This window comes from Lolium rigidum, chromosome 1 (genome assembly GCF_022539505.1).
Source record: "Lolium rigidum isolate FL_2022 chromosome 1, APGP_CSIRO_Lrig_0.1, whole genome shotgun sequence".
In the NCBI taxonomy this organism is placed as follows: Eukaryota; Viridiplantae; Streptophyta; class Magnoliopsida; order Poales; family Poaceae; genus Lolium; species Lolium rigidum.
In genome coordinates this window covers 11,059,543-11,076,782 of record NC_061508.1, presented here as the reverse complement: position 1 = coordinate 11,076,782, position 17,240 = coordinate 11,059,543, and the positions used below count along the sequence as shown (strand labels likewise).

At 46.7% G+C, this 17,240-nt stretch overlaps 1 pseudogene; it reads right to left on the bottom strand.

Annotated features, from left to right (window-relative positions):
* Positions 1 to 15,279, bottom strand: part of LOC124703991 — a 47,897-nt pseudogene extending 32,618 nt beyond the window's left edge.
* Between the last annotated feature and the right edge of the window lie 1,961 nt (positions 15,280 to 17,240).

The following is a 17,240-nucleotide window of genomic DNA, read 5'->3' as shown; positions in this document are numbered from 1 at the left end:
ACCAATAACCAATAGCGGGATCTGGAGATCCATAATGGCTCCCACATATTCAACGATGACTTAGTGATCGAATGAACCATTCACATACGATACCAATTCCCTTTGTCACGCGATATTTTACTTGTCCGTGGTTTGATCATCGGTATCATTCTATACCTTGTTCAACCTCGTCTCCTGACAAGTACTCTTTACTCGTACCGTGGTATGTGGTCTCTTATGAACTTATTCATATGCTTGCAAGACATTAGACGACATTCCACCGAGAGGGCCCAGAGTATATCTATCCGTCATCGGGATGGACAAATCCCAATGTTGATCCATATGCCTCAACTCATACTTTCCGGATAGTTAATCCCACCTTTATAACCACCCATTTACACAGTGGCGTTTGATGTAATCAAAGTACCTTTCCAGTATAAGTGATTTACATGATCTCATGGTCGAAAGGACTAGGTAACTATGTATCGAAAGCTTATAGCAAATAACTTAATGACGTGATCTTATGCTACGCTTAATTGGGTGTGTCCATTACATCATTCATATAATGATATAACTTTGTTATTAATAACATCCAATGTTCATGATTATGAAACTAATCATCTATTAATCAACAAGCTAGTTAAGAGGCTTACTAGGGACTCATTGTTGTTTACATAACACGCATGTATCAATGTTTCGGTTAATACAATTATAGCATGGTATATAAAAATTTATCATAAACATAAAGATATATAATAACCACTTTTATTATTGCCTCTCGGGCATATCTCCAACAGAAACACAATGTTCTCGTTCCGCCATTGCACGGTGGTTCTACGGGCTTCTCCAAGTTCTTTGATTTCCCCATCTTCACCTGCAGGGTGCTCAAGGACCAACTCCTCATTATCTCTCATCACTTCATCCACCATCACAATAGCAAAGTCGTCTTGGACCGGACGGCAATGGTAAGTCCTTGTAGGTAAGAGAATGTCGACCGCCGCCTTGAAGGATAGGTTGAAAACTTTAACATGCAGCTCACAAGGACGACTCTCAGTGAGATCATCCACGGGGGGGGGTAGCGAGGAGGCTCGACAACATGGTCATCATCATCATTATCCTGCTGAGTGGAAGCCACACAGCTTTTCCGGTGTTGAGATTGCAGCGGGTCGATAGCATCGAGCAATGCAGGATCTACAGCCTGCCCCTGAGCCATCTAGGATGTAAGTACTTGGGTTACTATAGTTAATTGGGCTTTCATGGTGCTCATAGAATCCTCTAAGGACGCTATGTGGTCTGTTTCCCTTGCCTTTCTCCTCTCATGGCTTTTATCAGGAAATCTCTTCCTTTTCGCAGGAAAGCCATACTTCCACGGAACGGAGCCTTCTGTGCCCCGTGTCCGTCTACCGTGTTCTTTGTTCCCAGGGGCGCATGTCAGCTCATCATTCTCTCTTTCGGGCTGGAACCTCCCCTCCTCCACATCCTTATGTGCTTGTTGCAGGGCTTCAATGGGGTGCTTCAGATGAGATTTCTTATAGATAAATTTCCCTGTTTCTGGATCCAACTTTCCCCCAATCCCGTAGAACCACTCCTTCGACCGTTCGGTCCAACCGTGTGTCCCTAATCTGATCCCTTTCCTGGTTAGTTCCGCCTCAGCTGCCTGCCACTTAGGACGGTTTGCCCTGTATCCACCGGGACCCATAACTTGGTGATATTTCTTCAACGCAGCATTTGCCTTATTTGTTGCCGACCTTTTCTTAAATTCTTCTGACTCCGTGTTGTACTTCACGAATTCGTTCCAGTGATTTTGTACCTCCTCACTGTCCGGAGTCTTGTCTTTCTTGATAAGGACACGCAATCTTTTCTTGTGGTTCTTAAATAGTTCGGCCATCTTCTTCTTGGCAAAGTCACAGACTGCCTTCTCCATCTTTGCCTTTTCATTGGCATCCCCCTGTGGAGGTACTATATTGAAATGTGCCATGAGCTTGGTGAGAATGTTGTTTTTGGCTACATCATCGATATAAAGACCTTGAGCTTCTTCCTCTGCAGACAGCTCTAGTCCTTGCGGCTTGTTCCAATCTCGAACGGTGATCGGGATGCAGTCCCTAACAAGCACTCCACATTGAGCTATAAATGACTTTGCATGCTTCTCGGGAGCAATCGGTTTACCATCCTTAGCGATATGGGTGATGTCGCGCCTAACACCGTCGTCCAACTTTTCGGCCTGGCCTCGCTTCTTCGACTTTACAGAAGAAGTGCTCAATCTGGAGGGCTAAAAAAGAAATAATTCATCGCCAGTATAATTTAATTAGTTAATGCATCTAGTCAGCAGTGGTTTAATTTATATACCTGGGTGATAACTACGGTTCCATCACCGAAGCCATTATGATGATCTTCTTCCTCACAAGAGCCATTAGGATCTTCTTCCTCATCGTAGCCATCTTCTCTTCGAACAATATTCTCCGCTCCCTCACCGGAGTCATTCAAAAAAGTTGCGGTGACATCGTCACCGCCATCATCTGGAATAACGTCATCGTCGCGATCATCCAGAGTACCGTTGGCTATGAGGTCAGCCATGATTTTTTCTTGGGCTTTGTCTCTATGTCCGTCCATGCTTTCTACAATGACTTGCAAGTTATATATAGGAACCATCATATGATCAAATTAAGGATAATGCAGAAAACTGAAATTGGAGTTACATATATAGTTATTAATTAAGGATCGATAATGTAGTGCTGAAAGCAGATAGTGCAGTTACATGCATACATAGATCTAATTTAACTCTAATACATCGATCACTTCTAGAACCTCTCAACGGCGCGACCGGGTGCTGAACCGCGCCGGCTAAACACCCAAAGCCACGGAACAGTAACAGGGTCATAGCTAATGTGAGATCCCTGCATAACTGACCATCCGGTCCTATAAAAGGTGTCTAATGCATACATGTAACGGCGAACATGCTCGTCCTCCTCTATAATGCGCTGAGACACCACTTCCTGCGGGGCCGGCTCCCTCTGAAACGACCGTGGCCCACGCGACCTCCACCAGAGAATATCCGGGTCAATGGCGGGACCCGGATTCCGCACAAGGGTGCGCATCCCGTAAGATAACACCTTCCAGTGCCACCCCGGCGGAGCCCAGTCCCGGACCTCCCCCATCGACAGCATCTGCTCCAGAATGGACCCTCCACGACGCGGCGGCTAGCGCGGCATCGTTGCTATGAAACTAAATCATATACTTACTAACATAAATAAAAACACTTTATATTCTAACATGTAAAAATTTCTATCATATAATTTTCACAACTTTTCAAATTTCAATATTTGAATTTGAATAACTTATTTCTAACAAATATTCTTTTCACAAATTTTTTCTAACTATAATTTTCACTACTTTTTTCTAACATATAATTTTTTATCTAACAAGTACTTATAACTAATTTTCTAACTAATATTTGTAACTAATATTTCTAACTATATATTATTTCTAACTAATATAAATTTCACTATTTTTTATATAACAATTTTTTTCGAATTAACTATACTAACAATAAAATAACAACTATATATATATACTAACAATATATATAACAACTATACTAATTAACAACTATACTAACAATTTTTCTAATTAACTATACTAACAAATATACTAACAATATAATAATTTTACAAATATAAATAACAATAATAACAATGAAAAAAATAGAGGGGGCCGGCCGGCTCACCTCTTGCAGGTGGAGAGGAGGCGGCGGTCAAGGAGGAGGCGGCTGACGCGGCCGGCGCGCGGCGTCGTGCGGCGGTGGTCCAGAAGGAGGCGGTGTCGGCGGGCGGAGAGGAGGAGGCGGCGGGCGGGCGGCGGCGGAGATGGCGCCCGGGAGGAGAGGAGGGGCGGCCGGGGCGCGCGCGCGAGCGGCGGAGGTAGCGGCGGCGGCACACTGCGGCGGCGGTTGCGTGCGCGGCGGCGGCAGCGACGGTGCGAGCCAGATTTGGGCAGCCTGGCGGCGTGCACTCGTTCGTCTCCGCGGGATTGATCTCCGCGGAGATGAAGGGAGCAGTTATAAATGCACCCCCCCTTTGGTCCCGGTTTGTGGCATGCACCGGGACCAAAGGTATTTTTCGCTTGTTCTGCTTCCTTGGCGCCAGAGGCAAATTTTTTTCGTTTCCGGCTTATTTCAAATCAAAAAAAGGGCTATGATATATCAAAATGTTCAGAAAAAAATTCTCTATGTAATAAAAGTATAATTTACACACGATTTTAAATATAAATTTAAATAACTTATGAATTTGAATTTGAAGCCACCGCCGCCGCCGTACCACACGTGTCCCTTCCACGTGTCATGCCCCACCACTTTCCCGCGCCACGTGTCGCCGCCCCTTCCACGTGCCACCGCCGCCACAGCCGCCACTGTGTCACACGTGTCCCTTCCCCGTGCCTCGTGTCGCCGCCGCTTCCACGTGCCTTGCCCCGTCGCCGCCGGCGTGCGACGTGTAGATGCCGCTTCCACGTGCCATGCCCCGCCGCCCCACGCCTCCTATCACCAAACTTGCCACGTCGCTTCGCGTGCTATGAAGCGCCGCGTGCGCGTGGAACCACACGTCGTCGTCGCCTCCGCTGATTCATCTCCGGAAAAGGGCGGGAAACAATGGGCGGGAATAAAATAATTATTACGATTGAACTGGAACTAAAGTACAGAGATCAACTGAAAATTAAGATACATGGCCAGATTCGACTGTTGGAGTCATTCAGTCATACTCGTGCCTAGCCCTATAGTAGTCGCCACTCTGGTCGTCATAGTCGCTGACATCATCATCGCTGGCATCGGGGTCGCGGTAGTCGAACCTCGGTGGGTGAGCACGCGTGGGCTGGGACTGACGGTAGCGCAGGTGGGGGGCACGATAGGCCATGAAGCTCTGGAGAGTCCGGTCGCGCCACCACAGCCGATGGCCGGCCTCGTTGAAGTTTGAACGAGGCGGGTCGTCCTCCTCGTGCCTGGCAAGCGCACTCTCATGCCGATTGATGAAGAAGTTGTCCCAAGTCGGGCTGTAGTCGGGATGCCACTGGGGATTCCTCCACTGCTCTGGCGTGAGCTCGAAGTAGTAGTGGTTCGTGATGGCCATCTCGCGCGCCACACCTAGAGGGACAGGAGGGACCGGTACGCCTCCGACGCTCAGCAACCAGCCAGTCGGGACGCGGTAGCCCGGCGGGCAGGGGTAGTTCGAGGCGCAAAGCGCCTCCGCCTCCCGGGGAGTTAGAGATATGATGGAAGCCATGGAACAGAGTGGCGAGATTTGCAGATATGAGTCAAGATGTGATATGTAAATGGAGACCAAGCCTACATATATATAGTGAAAAAATGGCGGAAAGACGGAGGCGGGAAGCAGTGGAAAGCGCGGGAAGAAAAATAGGCGGGAACGCAGTGGCGCCGGAAACTTTCATCCAGGGTGGGGGCTCAAACCGGGACAATAGATGGGAGGCTTATCTGGTTTTTGCATTATCTGGGGAGGATTAGTCAGGAAAACATTAGTCCCGGCTGGTGGGTACAACTAGGACTAAAGATCCTTTTTTTGTCATCTAATAAAACTATCGGTGGGATAAGGACGTGTGGGTAACCTTTAGTCCCGGCTGGTGGGTACAACCAGGACTAAAGATCCTTTTTGTCATCTAACAAAACTGTCGGTGGGATAAGTACGTGTGGGTAACCTTTAATCCCGGCTGGTGGGTGCAACCGGGACTAAAGATGTCGGCAGGATAAGAACGCAAGGGTGGACGCACTGCTCGATGAGATAAAGCATGTAGCGCACGACGCCCTGTCGAAGGAACAAGACAAATTAGAAGCGGTGATGTGCCTATATAAGGAGCATCGATACGCCTTGCCAAGCAGATCAACAAGCGAAGCAGAGTTTCATTCCCATGGATGAAGGAGAGGGTTGGGAAATCTCCCGTGGCGCAGTTTCTCGAAGATGTTGTTGGTGCACACGCCCTACGGCATCTTCGGAACCTGCGCCTCGGAATTTTTTCCTGCAAGCCCGTGAACGACTACATCTCCTCTAACAGTGTTGGGGAAAGGGTTGGAAAATCTCCCGTGACGCAGTTTCTCGAAGATGTCGTTGGTGCACACGCCCTACGGCATCTTCGGAAACTGCGCCTCAGAATTTTTTTCCTGCAAGCCTGTCGTCGTGGTGAACAGACAGATGCCATGGGATGGCTTAAGTTGGGGCCGGATGTGCGCTAGAGGATTCGGGGGAGGGTTTTGGTAAGGATGGGATGGATTCCGGATGCTTTCCTGACGAACTTGGCCTTAGCCAGAGGTAGAAGATGAACAACACAAGAACTATCTCAGCTAGGAATCTCTCTATTCCATGGAACTAGGTTACAAGCTCTCAGATACAATGCAGAACATAGCTCTCTATCTCGTGCCCGCGTTAGGGCGTGCCCCCTCTCCTTATATAGGGGAGAGGGTGGCTTACAGGGGAAGAAACCCTAGGAAACCCTAATGGCATCTTTGACTAGAAAAACTACTTTACAAAGCCTCTTTGGCTACCGGTGACGCCGGTATCTCTTTAATCAGGGAGGCTGACGTCCTCCGGTACCTTTTACGTCATCATCTGCTTTGGCCCCAGAGCTTCGATTAAAGCTGAAGTGCTTCGCTCATCTTTGTCCTCTAGCTCCTTAGAGAATCTTTGACCGGTCTTGCCGACGTGCTACAGTGTAGCCTGTACCGGTAATCCGGTACCTTCTTAGCTCATTCCGGTATACCCCTCCTGGGATACCGGTATAGATTCACTTAGCCAAAAGCTTAGCTTCATAGCCCGGAATAACCTTTAAACCGGTATCTTGATAGCTCAAACCATCCGGTTTGGCATGCCTTTGGCATACCGGGGGTCATCCCCCCAACATTAGTCCCCGAAGCTGGTATAGTCCGGTGGATCCTATCCAACGGCCATGCCAGGTTCCCATCGTTCAAGGTACCGGTTTAATCCTTCCGGTAACCAGTTCAAACCTTCCGGCTTCTCTGCCGATCTTCCCTTTTCATACCGGTCTCTTCCGGCATCTTTGTCATTAAACTCTCCTCGGCAAAGTCGAGAATTTCTCGGACACGGTGCCTGTCAGTGAGATGCGCACTGTTTCTGACGCAGCAGTGTCAGGGGTCACTTCCCTTCGACTTCTGCGCTAGCATTTATGGAGCCACACCGGATCCTCGCCACCGTTACGGATCCGTGTGGTATCACCGCGCTACATGGCGGCCCACGAAGCGAACCGCCGCGGCCCAACGGTTTCTGGCCCACTACTTCTTCTCCCTATTTAAGGGCGAAGCGGTTCCTTCTCCTCTTCTTCTCCGCATTCTCCCAGTTCTCACGCGCTCTGAGCCTTTGCCCTTGCGCTCCTCTCGCCGCCGAAGCTCCGTTCTCCGACGAACATGCGAAGAAGCTCCGCAGGGCTCTGCTCCGCAGAGAGTCACCGCGCACCTTCGCCTCTTCTGCCTCGAGCACTTCACGGCACTTCATCTTCCTCCTTCTCTGTTCGTCTTCATCGCCTGCAAGTTCGTCCCCTGTCCGGCGGTCGTCATCCTCAACGTCCTCCGCCGCCTCAGGTTAGCTTCAACGCCTCTTTACTCTCTTCTTTTTGCCTTCTAGTTATTGGGCCGGTAGGGGATTTACTTTTCCTTTTCTTCTGGTTTTTCTCTTACCCGTAGATCTTCGCGCGAGGCTAGATCTTGGGAAATCTGTTTGTGGGTAGGTTTGAGCATCTTTAGACCGGTATGTCTTCTGAGGACTATGTTTCCGAATCTGCCGGCAGCAGCTGATGACGCGTAAAGCACACGCCCGTTGGGAACCCCAAGTGGAAGGTGTGATGCGTACAGCAGCAAGTTTCCCTCAGTAAGAAACCAAGGTTTATCGAACTAGTAGGAGCCAAGAAGCACGTTGAAGGTTGATGGCGGCGGGATGTAGTGCGGCGCAACACCAGGGATTCCGGCGCCAACGTGGAACCTGCACAACACAACCAAAGTACTTTGCCCCAACGAAACAGTGAGGTTGTCAATCTCACCGGCTTGCTGTAACAAAGGATTAACCGTATTGTGTGGAAGATGATTGTTTGCAGAGAAAACGAGTAAAAACAAGTATTGCAGCGAGATTTGTATTTCAGTATTAAAAGAATGGACCGGGGTCCACAGTTCACTAGAGGTGTCTCTCCCATAAGATAAAAGCATGTTGGGTGAACAAATTACGGTCGGGAAATTGACAAATAGAGAGGGCATAACAATGCACATACATGTCATGATAAGTACAGTGAGATTTAATTGGGCATTACGACAAAGTACATAGACCGCCATCCAACTCGCATCTATGCCTAAAAAGTCCACCTTCAGAGTTATCATCCGAACCCCTTCCGGTATTAAGTTGCTAAGCAACGAGACAATTGGATTAAGTATGGTGCGTAATGTAATCAACAACTACATTCTCGGACATAGCACCAATGTTTTATCCCTAGTGGCAACAGACACAACACAACCTTAGAACTTTCGTCACTCGTCCCGGTGTCAATGCGAGGCATGAACCCACTATCGAGCATAAATACTCCCTCTTGGAGTTAAGAGCAAAAACTTGGCCGAGCCTCTACTAATAACGGAGAGCATGCAAGATCATAAACAACACATATGTAATAACTTGATAATTAACATAACATGGTATTCTCTATCCATCGGATCCCGACAAACACAACATATAGCATTACGGATAGATGATCTTGATCATGTTAGGCAGCTCACAAGATTCAACAATGAAGCACAATGAGGAGAAGACAACCATCTAGCTACCGCTATGGACCCATAGTCCGGGGGTGAACTACTCACTCATCACTCCGGAGGCGACCATGGCGGTGTAGAGTCCTCCGGGAGATGAATCCCCTCTCCCGGCGGGGTGCCGGAGAAGATCCCAGAATCCCCCGAGATGGGATTGGCGGCGGCGGCGTCTCTGGAAGGTTTTCCGTATCGTGGTTTTTCGCATCAGGGGTTTCGCGACGGAGGCTTTAAGTAGGCGGAAGGGCAGAGTCGGGGGGCTGACGAGGGGCCCACACCACAGGGCGGCGCGGGCCCCTCCTTGGCCGCGCGGCCCTGTGGTCTGGCCACCTCGTGGCCCCACTTCGTATGCTCTTCGGTCTTCTGGAAGGTTCGTGGCAAAATAGGACCCTGGGACTTGATTTCGTCCAATTCCGAGAATATTTCGTTACTAGGATTTCTGAAACCAAAAACAGCAGAAAACAGCAACTGGCACTTCGGCATCTTGTTAATAGGTTAGTTCCAAAAAATGCACGAATATGACATAAAGTGTGCATATAACATGTAGAAATCATCAATAATATGGCATGGAACATAAGAAATTATCGATACGTCGGAGACGTATCAGCATCCCCAAGCTAAGTTCTGCTCGTCCCGAGCAGGTAAAACGATAACAAGGATAATTTCTGAAGTGACATGCCATCATAACCTTGATCATACTATTTGTAAACATATGTAATGAATGCAGCGATCAAAACAATGGTAATGACATGAGTAAACAAGTGAATCATAAAGCAAAGATTTTTGATGAATAGTACTTCAAGACAAGCATCAATAAGTTTTGCATAAGAGTTAACTCATAAAGCAATAAATCAAAGTAAAGGCATTGAAGCAACACAAAGGAAGATTAAGTTTCAACGGTTGCTTTCAACTTGTAACATGTATATCTCATGGATAATTGTCAACATAGAGTAATATAACAAGTACAATATGCAAGTATGTAGGAATCAATGCACAGTTCACACAAGTGTTTGCTTCTTGAGGTGGAGAGAGATAGGTGAACTGACTCAACATAAAAGTAAAGAGAATGGTCCTTCAAAGAGGAAAGCATCGATTGCTATATTTGTGCTAGAGCTTTTATTTTGAAAACATGAAACAATTTTGTCAACGGTAGTAATAAAGCATATGAGTTATGAAAATTATATCTTACAAGTTGCAAGCCTCATGCATAGTATACTAATAGTGCCCGCACCTTGTCCTAATTAGCTTGGACTACCGGATCTTTGCAATGCACATGTTTTAACCAAGTGTCACAATGGGGTACCTCCATGTCGCTCGTACAAAGGTCTAAGGAGAAAGCTTGTATTTTGGATTTCTCGCTTTTGATTATTCTCAACTTAGACATCCATACCGGGACAACATGGACAACAGATAATGGACTCCTCTTTAATGCATAAGCATGTGACAACAATTATTATTCTCGTATGAGATTGAGGATATATGTCCAAAACTGAAACTTCCACCATGATTCATGGCTTTAGTTAGCGGCCCAATGTTCTTCTCTAACAATATGCATGCTCCAACCATTAAGGTGGTAGATCTCTCTTACTTCGGACAAGACGGACATGCATAGCAACTCACATGATATTCAACAAAGAATAGTTGATGGCGTCCCCGAAGCATGGTTATCGCACAACAAGCAACTTAATAAGAGATAAAGTGCATAAGTACATATTCAATACCACAATAGTTTTTAAGCTATTTGTCCCATGAGCTATATATTGCAAAGGTGAATGATGGAATTTAAAGGTAGCACTCAAGCAATTTACTTTGGAATGGCGGAGAAATACCATGTAGTAGATAGGTATGGTGGACACAAATGGCATAGTGGTTGGCTCAAGTATTTGGATGCATGAGAAGTATTCCCTCTCGATACAAGGTTTAGGCTAGCAAGGTTATTTGAAACAAACACAAGGATGAAAGGTGCAGTAAAACTCACATAAAAGACATATTGTAAACATTATAAGACTCCACACCGTCTTCCTTGTTGTTCAAAACTCAATACTAGATGTTATCTAGACTCTAGAGAAACCAAATATGCAAACCAAATTAGCAAGCTCTAAGTGTTTCTTCATTAATGGGTGCAAAGTATATGATGCAAGAGCTTAAACATGAGCACAACAATTGCCAAGTATCAAATTATCCAAGACATTTTAGAATTACTACATGTAGTATTTTCCAATTCCAACCATATAACAATTTAACGAAGAAGAAACTTCGCCATGAATACTATGAGTAGAGCCTAAGGACATACTTGTCCATATGCTACAGCGGAGCGTGTCTCTCTCCCACAAAGTGAATGCTAGGATCCATTTTATTCAAACAAAACAAAAAAAAAACAAACCGACGCTCCAAGCAAAGTGCATAAGATGTGACGGAATAAAAATATAGTTTCGGGGGAGGAACCTGATAATGTTGTCGATGAAGAAGGGGATGCCTTGGGCATCCCCAAGCTTAGACGCTTGAGTCTTCTTAGAATATGCAGGGGTGAACCACCGGGGCATCCTCAAGCTTAGAGCTTTCACTCTCCTTGATCATATTCCATCATACTCCTCTCTTGATCCTTGAAAACTTCCTCCACACCAAACTCGAAACAACTCATTAGAGGGTTAGTGCATAATAAAAATTAACATGTTCAGAGGTGACACAATCATTCTTAACACTTCTGAACATTGCATAAAGCTACTGGACATTAATGGATCAAAGAAATTCATCCAACATAGCAAAAGAGGCAATGCGAAACAAAAGGCAGAATCTGTCAAAAATAGAACAGTCCGTAAAGATGGATTTTATTAGGCCACCATACTTGCTCAAATGAAAATTCCCAAATTGAATGAAAGTTGCGTACATATCTGAGGATCATGCACGTAAATTGGCTTAATTTTCTGAGCTACCTACAGGGAGATAGACCCATATTCGTGACAGCAAAGAAATGCGGAACTGCGCAGATAATCCAAATCTAGTACTTACTTTACTATCAAAGACTTTACTTGGCACAACAAAACATAAAACTAAGATAAGGAGAGGTTGCTACAGTATTAAACAACTTCCAAGACTCAAATATAAAACAAAAATACTGTAGTAAAAACATGGGTTGTCTCCCATAAGCGCTTTTCTTTAACGCCTTTCAGCTAGGCGCAGAAAGTGTGTATCAAGTATTATCAAAGGGTGGTGCATCGGCATTATAACCAGGGGTGTTGGGAGTTTTCTCAACCATGCATTGTATATATCTATGTAAGTTTCAGAGGCTCCCTTTTCATTAGTCTTAGGCTTGCTATTCTCATCAAACAAATTTTCGAGAACAAGCCAAGCATAATTATTTTCTAGAGCTTCATGTATTGCTAGGAGCTTACATGGTATTGGTGCTTTAATCTCCCCATCATCATTAGCATTATTAGTGTATTTTAGTCTATACATATCCATTTTTTCAAGTGTTCTTTTAAAGTCGGTATAAAAGCCAAGCCTCTTATGCTTAATAAAAACTTTTCTAGCTTCTATAGCTATATCTTCAAATTCTCGCACTAAGACTTTTAGAACAAAATCTCTCTTCTCTCCCCGCTCCATATCAGAAAGTGTAAGAAACATGTGTTGTATCATGGGGTTGAGACTAATAAATCTAGCTTCCATCATGCGTACCAAACAAATAGAGGCATCTTCATAAGTAGGGACAGCTTTTGCAAGTGGTATATCTTTAAGATCTTCATGCATACTAACATGGGTGAAAAATTCTTCTATATTATCTCTTCCAATTATAGACCCTTGTCCCACAGGTATATCTTTTACAGTAAAATTAAGAGGAAACATGTTGAAATAAGTAAAGTAAATGCAAGTAACTAATTTTTTTGTGTTTTTGATATAGCAAACAAGACAGTAAATAAAGTAAAGCTAGCAACTAATTTTTTTGTGTTTTGATATAAGTGCAGTAAACAAAGTAGTAAATAAAATAAAGCAAGACAAAAACAAAGTAATGAGATTGAGAAGTGGATACTCCCCTTGCAGCGTGTCTTGATCTCCCCGGCAACGGCGCCAGAAATTTACTTGCTGGCGTGCAGTTGACGTGGGAGTTAGAAATCTTTGTGGCGTAACTTTTCTTCAGATCCCCGACAACAGCGCCAGAAATTTAGCTTGATGATGCGTAAAGCACACGCCCGTTGGGAACCCCAAGTGGAAGGTGTGATGCGTACAGCAGCAAGTTTCCCTCAGTAAGAAACCAAGGTTTATCGAACCAGTAGGAGCCAAGAAGCACGTTGAAGGTTGATGGCGGCGGGATGTAGTGCGGCGCAACACCGGAGATTCCGGCGCCAACGTCGAACCTGCACAACACAACCAAAGTACTTTGCCCCAACGAAACGAGTGAGGTTGTCAATCTCACCGGCTTGCTGTAACAAAGGATTAACCGTATTGTGTGGAAGATGATTGTTTGCGAGAGAAAACAGTAAAAACAAGTATTGCAGCAGATTTGTATTTCGGTATTAAAAGAATGGACCGGGGTCCACGGTTCACTAGAGGTGTCTCTCCCATAAGATAAAAGCATGTTGGGTGAACAAATTACAGTCGGGCAATTGACAAATAGAGAGGGCATAACAATGCACATACATGTCATGATAAGTACAGTGAGATTTAATTGGGCATTACGACAAAGTACATAGACCGCCATCCAACTGCATCTATGCCTAAAAAGTCCACCTTCGAGGTTATCATCCGAACCCCTTCCGGTATTAAGTTGCTAAGCAACGGACAATTGCATTAAGTATGGTGCGTAATGTAATCAACAACTACATCCTCGGACATAGCGCCAATGTTTTATCCCTAGTGGCAACAGGCACAACACAACCTTAGAACTTTACATCACTGTCCCAGGTGTCAATGCGAGGCATGAACCCACTATCGAGCATAAATACTCCCTCTTGGAGTTAAGAGCAAAAACTTGGCCGGAGCCTCTACTAATAACGGAGAGCATGCAAGATCATAAACAACACATATGTAATAACTTGATAATTAACATAACATGGTATTCTCTATCCATCGGATCCCGACAAACACAACATATAGCATTACAGATAGATGATCTTGATCATGTTAGGCAGCTCACAAGATCCAACAATGAAGCACAATGAGGAGAAGACAACCATCTAGCTACTGCTATGGACCCATAGTCCAGGGGTGAACTACTCACTCATCACTCCGGAGGCGGCCATGGCGGTGTAGAGTCCTCCGGGAGATGAATCCCCTCTCCGGCAGGGTGCCGGAGGAGATCTCCAGAATCCCCCGAGATGGGATTGGCGGCGGCGGCGTCTCAGAAGGTTTTCCGTATCGTGGTTTTTCGCATCGGGGGTTTCGCGACGGAGGCTTTAAGTAGGCGGAAGGGCGAGTCGGGGGCGACGAGGGGCCCACACCACGGGCGGCACGGGCCCCTCCTTGGCCGCGCGGCCCCGTGGTCTGGCCACCTCGTGGCCCCACTTCGTATGCTCTTCGGTCTTCGGAAGGTTCGTGGCAAAATAGGACCCCGGGACTTGATTTCGTCCAATTCCGAGAATATTTCGTTACTAGGATTTACGAAACCAAAAACAGCAGAAAACGGAACTGGCACTTCGGCATCTTGTTAATAGGTTAGTTCCAGAAAATGCACGAATATGACATAAAGTGTGCATATAACATGTAGAAATCATCAATAATATGGCATGGAACATAAGAAATTATCGATACGTCGGAGACGTATCAGCAGCCATCACAACAACACCCCCACCGCATCTACCGGGGAAGAAAACTCAGCGAACCAGGCCTCCGACGGGCTCGAGGCAGACCTCGCCCGGATGGATGCCTCTTCATCCGCTCCGGAAGCCGGTACCAGAAGGGGCCAGGAGGCCAGCAGCTCCGGCCAAGGTTCCGGTGTGGACTTGGCTGCGATCACCCGCGGAGCCTGGAAGGGCTCCGATGTAAAGCAACCGGAGATCGATTGGTTGTACTGTACCGCTCCCGCAGGATACCGGTACAGGTGTCTTGCCGGATTCCGGGCAACGAGCGGGAGCCCGCGCTCGAACCCGGAGAAGTCGTAGTTTTTTCTGCTCACTTTGAGCGCGGCTTCGGCCTTCCGGCCTCTGACATCTTCCGCCAGTTTCTTGATTTCTACCAACTCCAACCTCATCACCTTCCTGGCAATGCCATTTTTTATCTTTCTTGCTTTGTTTCTTTCATGGAGGCCTACATCGGTCTTCTCCCTACAAAAGAAGCTTTCGCTCGCTTCTCCGGCCTTCGGATCAACTCGGTCAAAGGAAAAAACATTCCCAAGCCCAAACCTCCGGTCCAATGCGGATCTTGCATCATCAGTGCGCGCCAGGGGAGCCCCTTTTTCAAATTCTCTGGTCTAGAGTCATGCTGGGCATGGCAACATACCTTCTTTTATGTGAGGAACAAGGGCGCCGCTCATTTCATCAATCTGCCGGCCTACCTTCCGGGGACGCCATCGAGGGTCAACTTGAAATAAAATCCGGGGACTTCCCATATCGAAACCAACTGGAGTGTCCGGTTCATGGAGCAGCTCATCAAGGACACGGACATCTGTTCCGACGATATCATCCGCACGTTCATCTCACGCCGGGTGCTTCCCCTCCAGCGTCGGGTTCACAAGATGAGCCAGATGTGCGGCCCCCGTGATCCCACTAAGATCACCAGCTACACATTAAGCAAAGAGGACGTGGTCCTTAAGGCTAGGCAAATTTGCCAAACCAACATGCCGATGGAGTGGGAGTGGGGCCTCCTTCCCCTCAGCTCCACCAATCCTCCATCAGCCGAAGTAAGAACTTAAGCAATCCGGATTGTTTTTCCGGTAGCCTCTGATGTGTAGCTAACTATCTTTTTTTCCCTTTTTCAGGCCTGCGAGCGCTTCCCTCGCATTGCTGCGGAGGCACGAGGCCCTTGCCGCAAGCGTACCTTGGACGAGGTGGACCCGGATCCTTACGTGGTCGGGAATAAACACAAGATGGGTCGGACCCATACGTCGCGCCCCGGTAACTTTTCAACCAATGACTCCGGTTCTGATGACGAGGTCACTATTCTCGAGGTATTTTGTTATTTCGCTTCCTCATATATTGTCTTTCTGTAGATCTCCCTTCAGCCAGCGCCAACCCACAGGTTGTGGAGCGTGCCACCCCGCTGCAGGCCGAGGTTGGCCAGGAGTTCCTGGAGAAACTCGCCTCTCGGGGCCAGAAGAACAAGGCGTCGGCGCCCGAAGCCGGCTCGAGCGATGCTCCTCCTGCCAAGCGCCCCAAGAAGGGCGACGCCGGCAAAAAGGGCACCGTGAAGCATTACCGGAAACATTTTCCGATAGCTTCCGGGTAAGCTTCCGGATTTCTTCCTTTCTTTTGTCTTTTGCTTGAGACTTTCTTCATCCGGTCTCTTTTTCTGATTCTCTGTTTTCTTTTATGTTTTCAGTCCTGCGCTTAAGCTTACTAAGAGCGCTACCGGCATGAGGTCGGAGACATCCGAGGACACTGCTGATACGTCTCAAACGTATCTATAATTTCTTATGTTCCATGCTACTTTTATGATGATACTCACAAGTTTTATACACACTTTATGTCATTATTATGCATTTTCCGGCACTAACCTATTGGCGAGATGCCGAAGAGCCAGTTGTTGTTTTCTGCTGTTTTTGGTTTCAGAAATCCTACTAAGGAAATATTCTCGGAATTGGACGAAATCAACGCCCAGGGTCTTATTTTTCCACGAAGCTTTCAGAAGACCGAAAGGGTTACGAAGTGGGGCGACGAGGCGTCGACACCACAGGGCCGCGCGGCCTGGGTGGGGCCCGCGCCGCCCTATGGTGTGGGCCCCTCGCGCCGCCTCCAACCCTACCCTTCCGCCTACTTAAAGCCTTCGTCGCGAAAACCCCAGTACCGAGAACCACGATACGGAAAACCTTCCAGAGACGCCGCCGCCGCCAATCCCATCTCGGGGGATTCAGGAGATCGCCTCCGGCAGGGAATCATCTCCCGGAGGACTCTTCATCACCATGATCACCTCCGGATTGATGTGTGAGTAGTTCACCCCTGGACTATGGGTCCATAGCAGTAGCTAGATGGTTGTCTTCTCCTCATTGTGCTATCATGGTAGATCTTGTGAGCTGCCTATCATGATCAAGATCATCTATTTGTAATGCTACATGTTGTGTTTGTTGGGATCCGATGAATATGGAATACTATGTCAAGTTGATTATCAATCTATCATATATATGTTGTTTATCTTCTTCCATGCTCTCCGTTGCTAGTAGAGGCTCTGGCCAAGTTGATACTTGTAACTCCAAGAGGGAGTATTTATGCTCGATAGTGGGTTCATGCCTCCATTGAATGCGGGACGAGTGACAGAAAGTTCTAAGGTTGTGGATGTGCTTTTGCCACTAGGGATAAAACATCAATGCTTTGTCTAA